The sequence below is a fragment of the Vicugna pacos genome, unplaced genomic scaffold (genome assembly GCF_048564905.1).
Source record: "Vicugna pacos unplaced genomic scaffold, VicPac4 scaffold_130, whole genome shotgun sequence".
Taxonomy (NCBI): Eukaryota; Metazoa; Chordata; class Mammalia; order Artiodactyla; family Camelidae; genus Vicugna; species Vicugna pacos.
Window position 1 is genome coordinate 224,694 of NW_027328810.1, and position 21,730 is coordinate 246,423.

General features: G+C 40.4%; 2 long non-coding RNA genes across 7 annotated transcripts in view; both read left to right on the forward strand.

The window, feature by feature from the left end:
- Positions 1–12,092, forward strand: part of LOC140695070 (uncharacterized) — a 35,458-nt gene extending 23,366 nt beyond the window's left edge. For 4 of the 6 annotated variants that reach the window (XR_012070754.1, XR_012070756.1, XR_012070752.1 and 1 more), the window contains 3 exons: positions 11,087–11,145; positions 11,343–11,495; positions 12,032–12,092. This is a non-coding gene — a long non-coding RNA (uncharacterized lncRNA). Of the gene's footprint in view, positions 1–3,899; positions 4,059–9,252; positions 9,280–11,086; positions 11,146–11,342; positions 11,496–12,031 lie in introns of those variants that run through there. The other 2 variants (XR_012070755.1, XR_012070753.1) reach the window with 2 other exon arrangements.
- A 4,440-nt stretch (positions 12,093–16,532) lies between these two features.
- LOC140695073 (uncharacterized) lies at positions 16,533–18,409 on the forward strand. Its single transcript, XR_012070763.1, has 4 exons — positions 16,533–16,786; positions 16,885–17,042; positions 17,321–17,441; positions 18,152–18,409. It is a non-coding gene; the product is annotated as an uncharacterized lncRNA (long non-coding RNA).
- Positions 18,410–21,730: the final 3,321 nt, after the last annotated feature.

A 21,730-nucleotide genomic window follows, 5' to 3' on the forward strand; every position in this document is an offset into this window, starting at 1 on the left:
TTGGCTGTGTGTGTGTGTGTGTGTGTGTGTGTGTGTGTAGCGGGGAAGAGGGGGAGGGTGTCACCAACTGGGAGGGTCATTAGAAGACCATTCACAGGCTCGGAGGCCACCAGTGGGAGAGGGGCGTCGGGACTGCTTGGGGACCGCAGGGGCAGAGTGGATGCCGGGTTTCCTTGTGTGGAGGGCTTGTTAGTGGGGTCGCTCTAGCGACACCTTGTGGCTGGAAGTAAACAGATGGAGGCCGCCAGGTGGACTTACCTCTTCTCTCCTTCCCTGCCTTGTGTGATGATCTTAGCTCTGCCAACATATGGAACAGAAGAGCTAAGTTCCAGAGTAGCCCAGGACTTTGCTGGGCTCGTTCAAGTGAGAGCAGATAGGATTTAGGCTTGTGTTGAGATCTGTAAGTTAACTTAGCTAGAAACGTCCTGTCTTTTGGATTTTCATAGGGGTAGTAATTCTTGATAAAGATTGCTTTCTTGGTGAGAGGAAATTTAATACAACTGATGTCTTTCTCAAAAAATATCTTATCTTTTAAGAAATTTAATATTCAAAATAATAGGAATATTTTAAAATGATAAACTAAGGCTTTCGTGTAGTTTCTTTGGTTTCTGAGTTGATGTGTAGGTAGACCCTTTGCATTACATAATAGCACATCTTTGACAGTATTTAAAGAGCTGTTAATGAGCGCCCCCAATTTGAAAGCATCATTAAAGCTTGCTCTGAAATAGTGAAGTCATATAGGTCTTGTTTGCAGAAGCCAGATATTTGGTTTATAATCTGCAGCATAGCTCCCTTTATAAAATAATAATAGATTCAAAATTAACAAAGTGGAAAATAATTGATTTTTTTTAAAAAATGAAACATAAACTTTCTTGTGCTATTGTTGCAACTGGAAATTTTGAAAAGAAAAATCCTATTGTAATATCATCTAAGTGAAATACATATATGTCTGTCACATTTGAATAGTAACTGCACAGTGGTTTTTGAAGTCAGGATCATTCCAGCTCAGATACTGGCAGTGATGGTTGCTGGTTTTCAATGGAAGAGCCTAAATTTGCTTTCTTAGCTTTATTCTTTTCTTTTCTTATATTTTCTTTTCTTTTCTTTTCTTCTCTTTTCTTTTCTTTTCTCTCTCTCTCTTTTTTTTTTTTGGGGGGGTAGTGCGAGGGTTGAGTAGTGCTGTGCCAGCATGATTTGGGGGCAATTTGTGGGCAGATGTCGTGCAGCAGCAGTGAGATATTTCCATGCATTTTACTTTCCGGACATCACCAGGGAACATGTGTGGTTTGTGCCTGCAGGATGGGATGCTGCAGGACTCCCTGGTCCATCAATGTTATGTCTTGGAGCTGCTCCGGTCAGTGAATGATTTTCTGTGGCTTGGAGCTAATGTGGTCTGATGCAGATGATCAGATGTGTAACTAAAGTACTGTTACTTGAAATAAGAGAAAAGCTAGCAAAAATGTCTCTAAAATACAGGATGAGGGAGGAGAATTGGCTGAGCTGCTTGCAGTGGGGATATTCTTAGGTGACTCCCTCACTGTGTCTCCTGTCACTATCCCCCACAGCCCTGCATGGCAGTCCTACTGAAGCAACCATGCACTTTCTCAGAAATGCGCTGAATTTCCTTGTGCCTCTGATTGTTCACTTTTTTTTTTGAAAGCACATCTTGCCCTTTGCTTAAATGCCATCCCTGCTAGCCACCACTTACACTCATTCTTCTGGACCTCATCCATATATAGCTGCTGAATGAAAGAACAAAATGTAGTATCTCCATTTAGTGGAATATTATTCAGACATAAGAGTGAATAAAAAAGAAAAAATAAATAAAGGGGAATATGAAAAAAGCCATCTGCTCTGGGTAGTCCACCCTGACTGCTCAACCCGGCCTTTTCCCTTTGAAACCCCACCCCTTATACCCCACTCTACTATTTTTGATAGTATTTACCACCTTCTAATAAAGTTTAACATTTTCAAAAAAAAAGAGACATGCTGATACCACTTCAACATGGGAAAGCCTTGATAACAGCACGTTAACTGAAAGGAACCAGACACAAACAGCCACATATTGTTGATTTCAGTGATCTTAGAAATGCCCAGAATTGGCTCATGCAGTGGCAGAGAGCAGATGATGGTTGCAAGGGGCTGGGTGGAGGGGGGTTGTGGAGTGACTGCTAGTGACAGGGGTGTTCTATTGGGGTGATGAAGTGTTCTGGAAATAGATGGTGGTGAGGGCTGCACAACCGTGAGTGTGCAGAAGACTGCTGAGCGCTGTCTCTGGGAGTGCTTGTTGTTGGGGCGGCTTTATTTTGTTCTCATCCTGTAATGTGAAGGGTCATCTTGTGCTGAGACCATTCAACTCCTGTGAGTGGTAAGGCTAAGAGACTTTGCAGAGTCATGTTTCTTTTTTCCCCCTTGCTGAGTGTAGGCAAAAATGGTTTAAGCCTGAGAAAGTGCTCCATATGCAGAAATGTCTTTCAGTTTTGGCTGGTGTAAAAATCTTGTGAGCTTTTTAATCATTTAGGACAGTCTGTAGGGGGAAACAGCCTGTGAAGCCTGGGTGAGACTTGGAAGAGCCGCGCTACCCTCCCAGACACGGGTGGGGATTTCACCCCCATTCAGGCATTGAAGGGCCAAGACCCGTGAGAGGAGTTGACAGTCATGAATATTTATGTGTATCCGCTGCTTCATCTTGGATATTAATTTCTAGCTGAGTCATTTTGTGGCGGCAGCCTCATCCTACATCAGGAATTTATAGTATCTGCTCTTTGAGGTGAAGAGCTGACAGACTTGATTATTTAACAGTCTATCTTGTATTGATATCTCAGATTCCTTTGTCAATCGCAAAACAGCAGAAATACAGACGTCCTTTAATGCCGATGTGACCTGGAGCAGGTTTAGTTTCTGTACCTCAGTGACCTTATCTGCGTGTGGGGAAGATGATAACAGTGCTTCCCTCAGAGGGGCTGGTGAGAGGAGACTGAGAAGCATAAATGGAAGACTTACACGAGATGCTCATGAATGACAAAATTTAGTGCTCTCCGCCTGGTGAGGCCTCAGGGGCAGAGATGTCAGAACAGAGCAGTCCTAGCCGGAGTTCGATCCGCATTGTCAGGTTTTATGATCACTATCACCACTGTGGGTTATCAGGTAGTTTTAAGACTTGGTAATATGAATTCATGAATAATGTTAAAGACTAGACAACTCAGATCCAGTTTACATAGTTCTCAAGATTTCCTGTGAGAAATGGATATTTTTTCCCCATCTTAAATCTGAGTGGATTCTCTAAAAAAATTCTGTAGTCCTCCATCTTTTTCCTTTAATTCTCCTTTTCTTTAAATAAAAGTTTTTAAATGGAGTTACTGGGGACTGAACTGAGGGCCTCATGCGTGCTGAGCACATACTCTCTCAACTGAGGTATACTCTCCCCCATAATTTTTTTAAACTTTACTTTCTTAGTATTCAGAGGTTAGAGGCCTCTAATTCTTTTTTTGGAGACTTGTCCATAAACCGGTAAATCTAAAATTAATGGACAAAATTTGGTTTATTAAAAAAATCATTAGAACTTTTATCAATCCATTCAAAAGGAAATGCTTATTGAGTTAAAATGTTTCTCCTTTATGGTGATTTCTAATTTTTGGTCTAGCTTAACTTATTAAAAGTAATCCTCATCATCATAATGACCAAGCTTGCTGTGAGTGGACACCTACCAAAGGCTAAACTGTTTTTCTCATGTTTTACTTCAAAGCAGGTGTTTGACGGTAGGTATCAATGTCTCCTTTTTGCAGCTGAGGGATTGAGAGGTGGGCAGCTTGTCCCAAATCAAACGCAGCTGGCGGTGCCTAGCTCGGTGCTGGAACCCAGGCTGCACAGGATGCATTCTCAATTTCTCCTCTGATCAGCCTCCCGTTGAGTGGTTTCCCGAACTCCTGTGAGTCCATAAATGACCGATTTTGGCGATCTCAGCCTGATGAGGCCTTCAAAGGAGAGACACCAGTGAGAATGTGAGACAGAGTGGCATAAATTAAAATTGTACATTTTCACAAATGTTGCATTCTCAGGTAATGACTTAAATAGTTTATGTTTTCTTTATATTAGTGCTATGTAAGCACTAAAAACAAAACATTAAAAATGATTATAGTGCAAAATAGGAGTGGGCTTTGAAAGTCCAATCATTGCTAATGATGTTGCTTGTTTTTCTCTAGTGGTGCTTATTGACAGAATAATTTACAATGACTGAATTTGTTTTATGTATGTAGTCTTAGTATGGAGGAAAAGTTTGTCAGTGCATATTGAAAGTAAAATCTTTACTCTTTTCTTTCCTGATGATAAATATGTACGTTGTTTCCATGGCTTAAGTATATTTCCTCATTTGTGAAATTTGAGTGATGCCGTTTACCATGTCTGACTGTGAGAGGTAGACGCCTTGTATACAAAGCATCCAAGAGCTGCTTAGTAAAAATGTGCTGTCACAATGACAGATAGTTTAGAAGGATCAACTGTGAATACTAAAGAGGGTGGCTTGTTTCTGATGCATATTCAATATGGATATATATGAATATGGCTTAAAGTAACAAGGATTCAGGGTTTTGTGTGTGTGTGTGCGTGCAGTATGAAGTTTTAATGAAATCTGTATCATTCTATTGAGACAGGGACTAGTTAAATTGACTTAAGCAGACGACCTTGAAGATTATTTACACAGAATGTGTATTGTTACAACTCAGTGTTCATGCTGCCGTGTAACTATACACTCAGACATTTAAATTCGTAGGACTCTGACCAGAAGCATTAAGTTTAGAAAAATCCACATTGATCATTTTCAGGGAATAAGCTTCTCTCTTTTGTGATTAAAGAAAATTTTGATTTATTTTTCTGCACTCTTAATAGGTTTTAAAATATCAAAACATTGATTTGACATGTCAGCTTTTTTAATAGGAAAAAGCTCATGCTGTTTTAATATGTAAATAAATGTTTTTGTATTTCAATACACTTCTATGATTTCCTGGCTCTTTGAGAAGTATTTTGCAAGATACTTAGATTACCTCCTGTTGGAAAAATACAGACATGACTTTTATGAATATAGGCCTAGTACAGGTCTGTTGGTTTTTGCTACAGTGCAAGACATGAAGACTAGGAGAGCAGTATGTACTATATAAGCTTTTAGTTATCTGATTCTTGTTTCTGATCCACAGGCAATTTTTGTGTTGCACCTTTCCAGGCAACCAGGAAGGCCTTTTAAGCCATAGGTGGCGCTGTTGCACCTTCTTACAGTCTTAACTTTCCTCTTTGTAAAGGAAGTCTTAAACGTTTTTTTTTTTTTTTTTGATTCCTTTGCTTAATGCTTCAGGGTAGCACAATGTCCATTATGTCTGACTACCTGGAAATATTATTCTGCTTATGTCTTAGTTTTATTCTATCATCTCGCTGTGAACATTTCAGACTTCCTGTGCAAACAGTTGCAACATCGGACTTTTCTTGCAGTGTTAGAAACCAGTGAGCCGGGATTTTATAAAAGAGCTAGAAGCGGCCTCTGGAGCACCTTAAAGCTGAAAAGTGTACTGAGTTCCCTAAGTATTATCCCCACCGCTGTGTGTCAATGGGTGGTAGGAGATTTGGTACATATACAAAGGGGTGTGGTGTTTTGACTTGGGTTTGTGTGCACGCGCTGCCACTGAGCTACGTGATCCTGAGTCAGTTTGTTCTGAGTTTTTCCCTCGTCTGTGAGATGGGGACACTCATTTCTGCTTTGTAGAATTGTGAGAATTAGAAATTATGTAAAGTGTTTAGCACAGTGTGTATGACAAGAGGGCTCATAATCTTAACTGCTATTTGGTGTGAAGCCATCATTTGATAGTCTTTGGCAATTACTGAGAAACAGGAAAATAAGAAAAGCTGGTTTTATGATGAAAGATATTTGAGGAGGTTCCATAGTTCCTATACACATAATTTAGCACCAGCAGAGTCAGGACAGTTACACAGTCGCCCTGAACCAATGTTAAGCCACAGAATTTTTGTTACTTCATATATGTTGGGGCTTAAGGGGACCCAATACTTATACACATGTTGTGTCCAGCAGCCAACTGAGAGATGACAAAGAAGAACAGGCAGGCGATAAGTGTCTCCTTTATTACTGATGAAGCCACGTTCTCCATGAAATTCAGGGCTGTGGGAGAGTGAGTGTCATGACACTATGTCCCAGAATTAGAGACTTACGCAGTCCCAGGTAACTCTGGTCCACAGCGAGCATTCCCTTGAGAGATTCTGACCCATAATGCACAGGACTGTCTTGCCATGGAACTGAGCATCCCGGCTGCTTCCTAAGGGTGGCCAACACTGGAGGGGAAGGAAAGCTTTCATATGCCCTGCTTGTCTCCCCGGACTCACACCTCAATCTGTTAGTGTGAGGAGGGCTAGCCGTGGGCCAGTGGTCAGGAGTGTGAAGGGAGAAGCAGTCTCCCATGGACCAGAGGAGTGGGGAGGAGGGAATCCCCCCTCAGATTAAACAGGTGGTGGCTTGAAACAGAAGGGTGCTCCTCAAGAGTTTATAAGAGGGGAAATAAGTATTTCCTTTGGGACTCAGAATAGTCATGAAACACAGAAGATGATTAGATGGGAGACTTGTAAATCACTTTCTTATTAAATTGAAATTTGTTGGGCACCAAAAATGTGCTACATTCTTTTCTGAGAGTTTTACAGAAATGAATCCTCCAATTTTCACAACAAGTGAGTAAGAAAGATTTGATTGTTATCCCAGGTTTACAGTGTGGAAATTGAGGCACACAGAGGGTAAGTAATTTGGCCAAGGTAACAGAGCTAGTAAGTGGCAGAGCTGGGATTTAAATCCTGGCTATCTGGTTTCCAGGCTCCCAGGGATGGGCTTTGGGTGTTTACAGGTATCTGCATCCCTGGATCTCTGTACCTCTGCATCAGTTAGACCAGAAAGGACAGGGAAAGTGGAGTTATACAGGTGCTCACAGTCGTGTCTCAGCCACTGTCCATGGAGTGTGCCCCGTGATTGGCATTAATTGTTTTCCAGGCAGTAGATCTGTTCTTATAACAGAAATTTAGTCCATTGAGTTAATCTAGAAACCCTTCCTGCTCTGCTTCTGTCCACGCTTGCCATGTGACTGCCTGCCCGAGATTGGGCCGTGGAGGAGAATCTGTACTCATGGTTGAACTCTGATATTTCAATCTGGTTTGTAGTTTCACATCTCCTGTTACATTAATAAATTAAATTTCTGGTTTTCTTGCATCAGTGTGTCATAAGTTTGCTTAATGTGAAACCAGTCCATGGGAGCCCAGGGGTGCTGACGGTATAATTTCTGAGCATGTGGCATTTCTACCCGTGCAGAAATGGCTGGAGGATGTCCACCTTCCTCACTGATTTCTCCCAGCAGCAGGGTCCTCTCCCACCCCCGGATGTGAGGATGGGATCTCTCTGAGTAGGCCATTCAGAGGCCGAGTCCACCAATCCGAAAATGATGAAGTACCTGGAAGTGGGTTTAATAGAAGACAAGGGCTTCCAGGTTGTCAGATGTGCTGTCCGAGTCCATTTGGTGAAAAGCTGTCCACTGTCTGTGGTTGAGCTGCTTCTTTGCTGTTTAAAAGTCTGTATTACATGAAGGGATTTTAAAAAGCAGAAAGGTGTGATTTCAGGTGGTACATCCGCACCGGTGAGTAGTGCTGGATGACCGCCTGTGTGAGGAATAGACAGAGTCTTACAAACTTCATAAAACAGCTTTTAAAGCTCTTCCATCTGAGTGCACTTCGTATGGGGTCCAGTTCATGACTGGTCGCGCTGAGAGGGCACGTAACTGATGATGGCAGAAAGGACACGGAGGCATCAAAAAGGTCCCAGACATGTTCTGTGTTTAGAGGATGGGGCACAGAGTAATATATTTGAGATGGTTTTTCATTGAACACTTTTGAGTATTTTCTAGGACTCCCCAATCCCCCATGGTTCCATGCAGCTGGGTGTCCCCTCAGTGCAGCTCTGTCAGCGCTTGCCCTGGGCTGACGCGGTGTCACGGGGAGCAGGACGGTCAGTGTCCCCGGCTCCTCCGAGCTCCGTCTCCTCATCCGCAGAGCCGGGTTTCTCATCCGTGTCTACTTAGTAGGATTGCTGAGAATCACACGTGATGGTTGTCAGGTGTGATTTGTGGTTGTCTCTGTGATTGGCGTATAGTCAATATTTGATAGAAACACTTGTTTTTTATTATAATTGTGGCTCCTAGATTGCAGTGGTTTTTAGTCTGCATTTATTTTTTTATATAAATTTATTCTTATTTTTAAGTAAGCACTTGTATTTATTTATTTTCATGAAGGTACTGGGGATTGAAGCCAGGAACATGTGCGTGCACAACAGGTGCTCTACAATGGAGTAATACCCACCCTCCTTGTCTGCACTTAAAAATAAATATTTCAATACACAAAATATTTCTTAAACACCATCATGGGTCCTATTTTCTGCATAGACAATTGAATACATATGCCATCTCAATAAGAATAAATGTCATAGGGACATACCTTTCTAAATCTGTTTACATGTTTTAAAACGATCATAGCTAGTGAAAAACACGAGTCTTGGATCCACTACTTCTTAGGGTCTGCTTTGCCATCATGGGGAATTACATTCTACAGAGAAGGCTAATTGGATCTCATTGATATTTGGATGATTTTGCAATGTTCAAGGCTTTCAAAAGCTGACCGTTTTGTATTTTAAACTAACTACAAAGTTATCTTCTAGAAGTTGTAAGTCCTTAGCTTGTGAAGTGCCCAGTAATTCAGTTTGTATATGTCTGTGTCTCTGTGAACGTGTATGTGTGTGATTTCAGGAATGTAGCAATAAGTTCCATATAGCCTTCTGAAATCTTTCTCCTCCAGTTCAAGGTGTAGGTATATATTTACACAAATAAATTGATACTCTTTTGTGATTTGGCATATTGGTGGGAATAAGAGGTTCTCATAATTGTTTCAGAAGGGTTGGGGAGCATGAGCTTAGAAAATGGGAGGAGATAGAGGCAGGGAGGTTCTTTAAACTTTGTGCAAGATGAGAAACAGTAGCTTTTCTTTTTTCTTCTAAAGCAAACTGGCACTGAATTGTAACATACTAATACTCAGAATTGCTTTTCTGATCAGAGACAAGTGCCTCAGATTTTTCAAGGCAACATGAATGATGAAATGTGTTTTAGCAGTTATCTTTAAAAGTAGTTTTATTTTTCAAGTATAAGTCTATAGACTGTTCTTTTTTTCCAGCTGTACAAGAATTTCTCATTGATCCAGGTACGTGATCAATGTGTTTAGTTTCTTTGGGTTATTTATTTTTTTTAAGTGCTTGATTCATTCTGGTGTGAATGAATGTTTAAAATTTCTGGATTTTGATCTTTAAAACTTGCTGATTTATCAGAACTGCAAAAAACCTGATGTTTGTTCCTTGTTTGGTGGGGCAACCTATTGATTTATGTTGTCTGTTATAGAGGGAAATTCTTCCTCTAGCCTGTAGATAATTAAGTGAATGGTTTGCAGTGTGCCTTAAAAATTATTTGAATGCATTGAGCATGTTTGTCCAGTGAATTTTGGATTGAGTCATAATAATGACTTTGCTTTGATTCTGTGGCTTTTGTCCTCTCCACAAGAATTTGAATTCTGTTGCATTTTTTATTCGTGTTCTTAACAGGGGAAGGAATTTTGCATTTTTTACAGAGGTGGGTTTTCCTATCCCCTCTGAATTCCTTCTGTAATTGATACAGCGAAAATCTGTTATTGCAGTGCTTAATTATTTCATAAAAAATTTTTTGGCTTAATCAGAAACAATGACAAAGAATGATAATAAAAAATACGAAAACCTTCCTTCCTTTGAAGAATAGAAATGAGGTGGTCAGGCTCACGCATGCTTTGTACCTGACACACTTACTCTCATGTCATTGTGTATCATGAGTCGGAGATGGAGTTGCTTCAGGTTTATAGATTTTTGTTTTAACATTTGTGTTGAATTCATTCTCTAGGCATGATGATTCCTGTTGCCTTTGTGGAAAGTGTAGATGAAGGGAAACAAATGCTTTGTTTTGTTTTCAGGAGGCCTGAGATGCTGATGAGAAAAGAGTAGAGGGTGGGCTGAGGAAAATAGTGATAGACCCTCACCTCCAGGCTGAAATTGATGAACAAAGAAATCAATTAAGTGTATTGGTATTTGACTAATAGAAGTCAGACAGCCCAGACTGTCTAGTTATGCCCAAAGGAAAGTACTGAATTCACCTGCAGAATTAGGTGCTTTACCATGTAGAAGCAGCTTAGAGCAATCAGAAAAATCAGTCTTATGATGAGATATAAAAAGAATATAATATCTTTTATTTCTGAAACTTTTCTACATTAAGTTGTGTAGAGCTAAAATTAAGTTTCAAGCACCAGGAGTTAAGAGTTTAGGTGGTTCTGTGGGATCGTTATTCAGGGATGTGTCTAGACCCTGCTGGAGTGGCCGAAGCTGGCAGGAAAAGATCCAGAGCCAGGATTTGTCATCCTAGGATGTCCTCCATAATGGTTCCATGTGGGAGCCCATGATTGAGTTAACAAGTTGTAACACATCGCAGCCGCCTGTCAACTTTAAGAAAAACAATGTGCTTATTAACTGCTTTAAAGCAAACACCTGTGCATCCTCACTCCTGTCTCCTTGCCATAAAAAGCAGAGACAATGCCTTGCTTGCATATTTGAGGTTATAGATAGCACACTGCTTATTGCACAGCAATGACCCAGGCCCTCAGCTATAAACGCCAGGCCTGCGTGGTGTTAGATAGTCTATTATCCCCAAAACAGGGACCAGGCTGGTCTGGTGGTCTGCTTTGTAATGAACATGTCTAAAAAATGTATCTTGTTCCCCTCAGCCCATGACTTCCCTAAAGGTAAACTAAGCCTTAGTACTCATGGTGGAGTCTACAATCTCTGTCTCATCCCTTCTTTCCCCAAGTTCCTGCCTACTATCTCACAACTGTTATTGACTTTTTACTTTGATTATACACAATAAATATGGGAGCATTTGAGAGACTCGTGGATTTGGCTCCCTAATCCCTCTCGCTTTCTTTCCTTTTTCCGCAGTCTTGAGAAATTCATTCCGTGTCGGTAAGACTTCCGCCAGCCAGAACCCACAGTTCCAGGTGAGAAGGATGCAGGCTTTATCCCTCCTACCCGAGGGAGAGAGAGGAGATAATTGAGATATGCTCCCCTGTGGTCCCTTCCTGCCCCAGGGCCACTCCAGTTCACCTGCAGCCTTCTGGCCTCTGCTCACAGGGCCTCTGTCCCAGGATTGACCGCAGCCTTTTATTCCCTTGTCAACATTCCCTGTGCCTTTCAGAGGTTGCTCTCTTCTCTGCAATTCAACCCTGGCACGTGTGATGGTGGTCAGCGTGCTGATGGGCAGTTACTTGGGGACTCCCAGGAGCCATGCTGATTCTCCTGAGTCATTCGGGGTTACAGAACTGTCAAGCACTGCAGGAAGCCCATTCACGTGAGTTCAACACAGCATTACATCACTTTCATTTTATTTTTGAATTTTCAGTGGAGAAATTATTTGTAGCACACTGTTCCAGATTTTAGGCCGCCTGCTTTCCTCACCACCATTTCCTTGTTGGCTCTGGTGCTTGTTTTAAGAACCAGGTTTCTTCTCTGGTCATTTGTAGCAGCTGGGCTTGCCGAATCCTTGATTTGCATTTGAAGCAGAATGCTTCTTCGTGATGTCAAACTGATTTTCCTTGTCATGTCTGAATATTTCTTGTACACTCAGCAACAGTTTCAAGTGAAATGCTCTTGTCCAATTTCGGTTAACTAATATTTGCTGATCTCCTGCTTTCATGCTGAGGGCAGTTTCTTCTTCCTGTAATAAATGTTAGCAATTTGCATTTACTATGGAAGGTACTAATCCGAGGTGCTTTTGTTCTTAACAGTTTTAATACAAATCACCCATTAAAATGTACAGCGGATTTTACTCTATGCCCAGAAATGTGCATCCCAGTCAATCTTAGAATATTTTCTTCCCCCCAACAGGAAACCCAGTACGCATAAGCAGACATTATCAACTTCCCCATCCTCCCCAAGCCCCAGGGAGCCACTCTTCTGTCTCTGTGGATTTGCCTGTGCTGAACATTTCATGCAAATCGAGTCACTTCATGGAAGTGGAACCGTCTATTTTGACTGACTTCTTTCACACTGAGTAACGTTTTCAATGTTTGTCCACGTTGTGGCCTGGGTCAGTACTCTATGCTTTGCTATTGCTGAATAATATTTCACTGTATGGCTGGGCCCCTTTATTTACCCATTCATCACGTGATAGTCATTTGGGTTGTTTCTGTTTTTTGGCTCTGATAATTAATGGCGAAAAGTAATGGTGAATATTCCTGTAGGAGTTTTTATGTTAACATTTGTTTTCAGTTCTCTTACTTGTGTGCCCAGGAAGCAGAATTGCTGGATCATTCAGAAGCCAAATGTTCAACTCTCTGAGGACGTGCCAGGATGTTTTCCAAAGTGGTCACGCTGTGTTACATCCTCACCAGCAATGGCTGCGGGCTCTGCTTCCTCTGTGTCCTCATTAGTGCTTGTTAATCTTTTTTTGATTTTAACCTATTGTAGTGAATGTGAAGCGGTTTCTCCTAGTTGTTTTGACTTGATTTCCTTTAGAGCTAATTTTATTGAACACCGTTTCATTGTGCTTATTGGCCATTTGTATATTTTCCTTGAAAAATATCTTTTCAGATTCTTTTTTCATTTTTTAATTGAGTTGCCTTTTTATTGTTGAGCTGTGGAATTTTTTTTTGATACACAAATTCCTTATCAGATAAATGATTTGAAAAAATTTTCTCCTGAGTGTTGTTTTTTCACTTTCTGGATGGTGTCTTTTGAAGCAAAGTTTTAAAGTTTAATGAACTCCAATTTATCTCTGTTTTCATTTTTCCTTGTGCTTTTGGGGTAATATTTAATATCTGATGTATTTTATTAAAACTTGTATATATAAAATAACTTAATTCTTAGGACCGTTCTAGGAGATGGGTGCGGTTGTTGTCCCCAGTCTATGCATCGGAGACTGAGATGCAGAGAATTTGACTGACATATTAGTGTCAAAGCTACCCAGTGCTGTGGGAATTCAGACCCTCATGTTTTTCCCTAGCATCTGAGCTCAACACCACCATGCTCCAATCTTTCCAGGAAACGTTAATGAAACAATCTTTACTTTTTTGATTTCTTGTTAGATTTTTTTCTTATTGGGGACCTCAAATTCTCATTTTCTTTTCGGATATCAGTGTCGATTTATTTTAGGTCTCATGTAGGGAGAAGCATTGCTATCAGTTAACTTCTTTATTACTCACTCTCCAGTGATGATTGTTGCTAGTTGATCTAATCAAGTCATGCTTAAGTCTTTCCTGCTCATGACACTAACAGCAGAGTCATGACTTATAGAATGCTCAAAGAAGAAAGTACTTGATTGATTTTATTTTGCCAACCAATCAAACCAATCAAATAAAACCCTGGTGTTGACACAGACTATAAGCCCTCCAGAATAGGGTCACTGTCTTCATTGTGTTTCATTTGTTGGGTCACAGTGTCTGGATAGTGCCTTGCTGTCCAGCAGTTTTGTGAGGATACGGTGCTCGTGAATCATTGTAAGGACAGAATTTTGACAACAGACTGTGTTGTTCATTTCACGACGGGAAAGGTAATATAGAATTACTGTTCAGATCTGTTTTAAAATTAAGCTTTGAATTTTGAGAATAGTTCAAGAAGCCATACAAAGCTCTTTTTCACTAATTTTACATCTATCTTAGACACATTATGTTTACATAGCAGAGTAACTTATCAAGTAGATTTGACAAAAGGAGTGTTATATTGATTATTTGTTTTAGTTGAAATATTCTACCAGGGATAAAGTCATAAGTGCCCATAAATGAACAAATATATTTGTATTTAAATGCAACATGGGAGCAGACTACATATGTTTCTATATAATATATATGACTGTGTGTTTTAATCTTTCTGTCAGTGTTTTAATAGTTTTTCAGCAATTTTGTAACTTTAGAATTCTTCTATGGAAATCACCCCCAATTCTAGTGCAGTTTGTACTGTGTATCCTGTCTTATGCATGGGATTCCACTGTCCCCTCAGTGAGGAATTTCCTCTCCTATTGTGTTAGGAGCAGAGTTAAAGGAACTGTGATTTCTAGGCCTTTGCTCTCCATGTGTTTGCAGTTGGCTCTCAGTCACGATTTTCCCTTTCCAGAGTTTTTATTGTTAAATTAGAATTTCTGAAAATAACTATTAATATGTTGCATTGGTCTCCCTAGAAACTTGACGTCTTTGTGCTTTTCAGTTTTCAATTTATGAAAAATGCAAATGCACTCTTGTTTTTAAGTTGTCCTTTTTCAATAGATATTTATCTCTTAATTGATAGAATAATTTTTTCCCAATGAATGAATCGGTGTGCATGTTTTAAAGGATAACTTACTTTTTATTTTTCTTATTGTAACAGTAATATTCATTGTAGAGAATTTAGTAAATAAGGATTAACACAGTAATAACTTCACAATGGCCTCTAATCTCACCTGGAGATACAGTTGTAAGGTTTGAAATTGAGAATTATAAGTCCTCTCAAATTTTTCTTTTTCAAGTACGTATTGGTTACTGAGATCCTTGAATTCCCATATGAATTGTAGCAGCAGATAGTCAGTTTCTGCAGAGGAGCCCGCTGGGATTGTGATCGAGACCACGTTGAATATACGGATCGCTCTGGGGAGCACTGCCATTCCAAGAGCACTTTCTTTTGATAGGGGAATGTGTGTGGAGTGTCTGTCCTGGTATTTAGGTCTTCTTTAACTTTTTATTTTCAACAATGCTTTGAGTTTACAGAGTATTATTTTACTTTAATTATCTTTGCCTTTATATTGAGGACAAGTGTGCAAGGTACCGGGATCAGAAGTGTATTTGAGCCCCGCAACTTGCTGCCACCATGGACGCTGCGCTCTTGCTTCACCCGCTGTACAATCTTGCACAGAATACGACCTCAGTAACTCTCTCTTGAATGAATGATTATATGATTGTTGGATGATGCTTGAGAGTCCTTGTGATGATTTTTTTCCCCAGCCTTTCCCCAGTTCTTAACTATGCCCTTTCTCTTCCTAAACTCCAGCCTGGGTTTCAGCCTGCCTGTGGCATTGATTTTCCTTGTCTGTGGACTCTTCCTTTCACTGGTTCCCGATAATGTTACATGTGGGCTGTGGAAACTTGCTAGATGTCAAGAAAGAGCTAATCCATTGTAGGCCAGTATTTTTAGAGTTTGTTATTGTTTTATTGATTGAAATTAAATGAGGCTGCCCCCTGAGCCCTCCCGTGAGCACTTTTGACCTTCCTACAGCTGATACTGCTCTAGTTGCTGCATGTGCCCTTTCCCCAGCCTTGATTTTGTAATTGAATAAGTCACCATCACTGGAGCCCTCTCTTTAAAAGATAAAGAGAACATTTGCTCCTTTTCCCTGTTTGGAGACTTCGATGAGATGAGATCCCAGATAAAGAATGGAGCCCCACCTCTTTCTGACCCCCGCTGTTTCCATTCCTTTCTTCAGGGGAAAAGAGTACAATTCAACAGTATAAAGATTGATTGTGAGCTAAAGAGATAGACAAGACAACCGATCATTTATTAAGTAACCTTTCATGATAGAAACAAATGTATTATACACACAAACAGCACACAAAGCACTGTAGTACCATGGTTACAATCGTGGGTCCGAGTTCGTGTCCTGCTCTGGAGAGACCAGTCCTGTGAGATGGAGAACTGGTAAGTCGGCTTAGCCTCTCCAGAACTGGTTTTCTGTCCTGCAGAGACGGGGCTCGCTAGGCGTCCCCCCCGTAGAGGTGCTGTGGGGTGTAAATGATGCGCATGGGCAGCCTGAGCACAGCTGCTCATTCCTCGTAAGTGCAGGGTAGCATAGCTTTTGCGGTGATGGCTTTATGACCGCCACATGTAGACTGTCAGTGCTCTGAAGGGATGCCTTGTGGTTTGGAGATGGGATTCTCACTTCTGTAAATACCCAAGTGTAGTGTTATTGGGCCCTGCTGATTTCAGTCTATTCTTTAGAAAGTACATATTGTAGATATATTTTTCAAGCATGCGTGCTTTTTTTCTTTTACTATTTAAAGTTCTACCCTCTCATCTCTTGGTATTACTTTTCATGGAATCCAGGAAACAGTCCTAAGCTACCTGCCTCTTCACACTTTTCCGTGGTGGTTTCCTTCCCTGATTAGAAGAGGGTTTTGCATAGGAAATTTTATTTGTTCCCCTTTTCTTGGAGTCTCTCTTTCTGTCTGCCCATCTCTCACCTCTCAATCTGTCCATTTCTCAACCCACTGCTTCTTCTGACATGTTCCAAAACGCATTTCAGGTAGCTTACAGAAGAACAGATACCAAATAAACAGGTGAGAAAATGGGGCCCAGTTCAGACAGTGAGGCTAGGAGGCGAGCCTGTGTGAGGATTGCAGGCGTGAGACACATTTCTCTGCCATGTGACTTATAAGATCGACAGCAGCAGTGTGCTTCAAGCTCCCAGCAGACACAGGGAAGCAGGATTTGAGGGAGATGCTTACTGGCTGTGAAATAAATAAGTGACTTAGGAGAAGCCCAGCCTTTCCAGCTACTAAGGCTTAGGAGAATATTTTGAGTGTCTTCCAAAATCAGAGTATGGCATCTTTTCTTTTTCAGAGTTCTATGTATAGTTGGTTACATTCTATACCTGGAAATTTCTCCAAAACTGCTTCCCACGTGAGTCCCATGGCTCGGGGATTGGGTGGTTCTGCTCATTGATGGGGGTTGGCCAGAAACAGAAAATGAGAGCCTCAAAGGGGCCTGGGATTTGTCAGTTATGTTTTGTCAGTGCTGTAGGGTTCAAGAAATGCTTTCACCGTTTCTCTCCATCTGAGGCGGCAGCGTAATCTCTTACCAGCATCAGGAGCTCAGGGCCACGGGATGGTGGGGGCTGACTGCACTGCCGTCAAGACAGCTGAGCTAGTCACTGCAGGTGTGGTTCTTTTACATACTGCATTTCATGTTCTTTACTAGAATGTTTCAACAGGGAGTTAATTAACTGAGTTAATTAACATTTAATAAATATGATCTTTGTTGAAAAGACAGTTATAGGCAGAATATAAGCTGTGAAGTCTTTAAAAACGGTTTCATTACTGAAATTTCATTTGGGGAGATACACGGTTTATCTTATATATGGCTCTCTTTTAAAGTAACAAAGAAACAAGACAGAAAAGGCAGAGGATGATTTCTGTTCTTCCTCTCGGCTTGCAGGTGCCCTCACCCCCAGTAGCATCCATCCAGACACCAGCACTGACACTGGCCGTGCTCAGAACTGCCTCAGCCCTGAAGACACTGCTGACAAATAGAAGGGGGCCACGCCCTGTTACAGCAGGTGCTCTCACTTTGTGGGTCCTTATGTAACTGCGTGGTGTTAATCAGGATCGCCCGTCCTACATTGTGTGATGCTGCTGCTTTGTCTCCTAGTTACTTGTTTCTCTAAGTATTCTTGTATTATTCTCCAATGCATAGTACTACACACCCAAAAATGCTTTTTTCAGATGAAAAAGAATGTGAATTTAAAATAATAACTCTGAAAAAGGGGGCAAAAGAGGCTATCCTTGTCCCGCTATTCAAAGATAATAATTAAGACGTTAACGTATATTTTCATCAGTGTGGATCACCTCTGTCATAAAAAACCAGAGAGCACTCTGTGACTGTTTACTGTGTGGACACCTCCATTTTCCATTTGGCTTTTTATATGTTTTTCTACAATATTCTATCTCCTCTGGCATGATTTTTGATGACCAGTATAGCATTCTGTCTTGTGGAGGCATTGTCAATTTTACTTCGGACTTAAATAAACTTTTAAATTCCAAGTATACTTAACTGAAATACTGAAAAGAGAACTGTGGTGGTACAGGAAGGCCCTACCTCCCTTCCCCTTATTTCCGAAGAGTAAAAACTGTTGAAAATTTGATATATATGTTTCATGACCTTTATGCCTATGACATACATATATACACACATATGAGAATTCCATGTATACGTGTGTGTATATATGCTTTATTTAAAAATGAGACCATACTATATGTTTTTCTGCAGCTCGCTTTAATCACTCAGGTGTATATCATAGACGTCCTCCCACTCCAGACTCACCCGGTCCTTTCAGATAGAGTGGAGGGGTCTCCTGATTTGCGGGTGTGGTCTCTTTCCCACGCACACCTTTGGTGAGAGAATGCTGTGGACAAGGCCCTGGACCACGGCGAAACGCTGGCTCCCTCATTGCTCGCAGCTCGTCGTGATTTACCGCATCATTTTCTTGATGGTGGACAGTTAAATTTTCTCCATTTTCCACTGTCAGAAAGGATATTTGACTGGCATCCTTCTTGTACAGACATTCCTGTGATCTTTTATGAGTATTCCCTTAGTTAAGGCTTCTGGAAATTTAGTCCCTGGATGTGACATTTACATTCATCACAGACTCCATTCAAGTAACTCTAGAAATTCCTTCCATAGGGGAATGAAAAGATGCACAATTACTTATGTAACCAATTCTCTATTGCTGGATATGATTTCACTTCAGTTTTTCTTCCCACCATTGTAAACAGTGCTGTGTAAATGCCCTGATGGGTACATCTTTTTGGACCTAATTTGTTTTTTCCTAAAGGAAACGATTCCTAGAAGTGGTGTTGAGTCATTGTGTACGTACGTTTTTCAGAGTTTACATATCCATTGACATGTCGTCCTCTGAAAATGTCGCTCATGGTTTCTTCTCCCACAGATGGACACTAGATAGAATATCTTTTAAAAATATTTGCCAATATGATGAGCAAAAGTGCTTTTTCATTGTTTTAGTTTGCATTTGATGACCAGTGAGGTATTGAGCATTTTTCACTCATTAGCCATTTGACTTTTTTAAAATGAATGATTCCTTTTATCCTTTGCACACATTTAAGTGGGGGAGCTTCTTGTTGGTTTGTGACAGCTCTTTGTATGTTATGAACATTAACTTCTTGTCTTCAACAACATGTATCACAGAGCTTTTTCTTGTCATTTCTTTCCTTTCATTTTGTTTAGGAGGATTTTTATTTTGGTAGTGTCTCAACATATTCTTATGATAATAAATGTATTCCTTATGTGTTTTATCTTTGAAATTATTCTTAAAAATAATTTCTTATACTGGAATAAATCTCCTCTGTAGGTTTTTTTTAATCTCTAAGATGGAGATGATAATAGTACTTGTTAATGTAAGGGTAAGTTGAGTTAATAAGAGCAAAGTGTTGTATTTGCTGTTATTAGTACTTTTTTATATTTACATCACTGTCTGTAAATTATCTTGTGGTCCTTATGAGAGGAATAGTATTTATTCTTTCTAGGTGATTGTCTGATTGTCTCAGGACAATTACTGAACTCATACTTTTCTCTTTGATTTGAAATCCCACCTTTACAAAATACTTGTGTACACTAGAGTCTCTTTTTGAGCTCATGGTTCCCTTCTGTCAATCTGCCTTTCTTACTCCAGCACCATAACTTACATATTGTAAAAATTTATTTAATAATTGGCAGTCTGAATTTTTTTCATTCTTTTCTTCCATCCCAAATTTTCTTGTCTAGTATTATGATTTTATTATTCCTGAAGAATTCCAAAATATTTTGTTCAAGTTAAAAAAAATCAGATTGGAGTTGTCATGGGAGTTTTCAGTAAGTTTTGAATTATTCTGATGAGAACTTACATCTTTACAAAACTGCTTTCCTCCATGCAATTTGTTGATGTCTCTACATTCTCACCTCTTACTTTACCCCTCAGTACAGCCCTGAAGTTTCTCCATTTAGAACATGGGCATTATTTTTTAACTTATTCCAGATTATTGTTTATGTTTTTGTCAATTTTGTAAGTGAAAATTTTTTGCTATTATATTTTTAAACGCTTAAAACTGAAATTTAGAAAGGAAGATTCGGTTTGTAAATACTCACTTTGTATTTTGTCATTTAAAATTGTAAGTATTAAGTAGTTGTTCCAGAATCCTTTCTTTTTTGTTTTTAAAAATTTGTGTCGAAGATTCTCAAAATGTTCATAGCTAAGTAGTATAGGTGGGGAGACAGATGGAGAGAGGTAGTGTGGCTCATGTACAAACTGTGAGCAGTTTCATGGCTGCCTTTAGGCTGGAGAAACCACAGAAGAGCCCAGGTTAGACAAGGAATGGCTTTGTATGCACTTGAAAGCCAGCTTTCCTGCCTGTATGGTGAAGCCTGGTGGGCGTGGCAGGTAGATGATCAAGGTCTGATCAAGGTCATTTGCTGCACAGAGCGCTGTGTCTGTGAGAAATGGTGACCATTGCCATGGCAAATGCTTGGTGCCAGGAACAATGCAGGGGAGCTGGGGAGCCTGTGTTAAGGATTTTCCAGTCCTGGGAGTGGGAAGATCAGACTCTGCATTCAGATCTGAGTTTGAATTAATCCTCTTTAGTTTACTGGACCTCTGACTTTTGTCAAGTTATGCATCCTGTTTGAACTCCTGCTTTGTTGTCTCTCAAAACAGAAGAATTACAGCCTGCTGCTAGAGTGTTTGATCAGGGTAAATGATTTGTGTCTATAAGATGCCACGTACAGTCTCAAGCTCAGTGAGCAATGAGCTGTCCCCTCTTCTCCTGCAAATCAGTGCTCTATAAGTCATCAGCAGAAAGCGAGTCCCTAATTTGTATGTGGTGCAAGGAAGAACAAAACTAACGTCTTGCCTTTCCCTGGCAGTATTCTTAGTTCTTTGCTTCATGTACCTCTTTCCTCCTTCACTCTCCCCTTTCACCTCCTCCACCAAGAGCCTGAGACTCTCTCAGAACACTAGATTCAAATTATTTAAATGTTGGCTCATTCCCATGAAATGACAGTGACTTAAAAAAACTGTACACATCCCAGAATTCATTGTATTTGATTTACACACACACACACACGTGCACACACACACACACACACACATCAGGCTACCTCCCATTTGCTGAGGGAGAAGGGCCACTTTTTCTGAGTTTTCATTTACTCAGCGTGAGAGCAGTCTCTTAAGCAGAATTTCACCTGGCTTCGTGCATGGTTTTTTAAATTGGATTTCTGCTTTTTGTCCATAAAAATATTCTCCTATTAGAAGACAGGAAGTGGAGACATAGATATTCTGCTGAGATATTGGTGTTATCATATTTGAGTTTTAATGGACATAAGGCGGCATAGAGTCATACATTATTATGGATGAGAATCCATGATGATGTAACTTAGACAAGAATCTGGGTCTCCTGCCATCGTGTCCACGCGGGTGAAGAGGCAACTGGGTGGGGGATGGCAGGGAACCTTCTTGCTTGAGTTCCAGGTTCTTGTTAGTTTTCATTGTCCAGCTGCCTTTAGTTTATGTCCATGAGGCCTCTCATGGGAAGGTCACTATGTCCTGAGAGACTGAGTTACTAATCAGCAGAAAGCTCTGGACCCACTCATATTTTCCAGAGTTTTTCTGCTGACCTGCTGACACTTTATATAAATGAGACCTAACAAACTACTGGATATAAAATCCTTATTGTTATCATTTGCCCTCGAGTTCCATAGGAATGGGGTGCTGTCTCAGGCTGTCTAAGGCTAGATCTGAACAAAGATAGGGTGATAGGCTCTGCTGCTGGACCCTCCCCAGTCAAATGGGATTTCCAC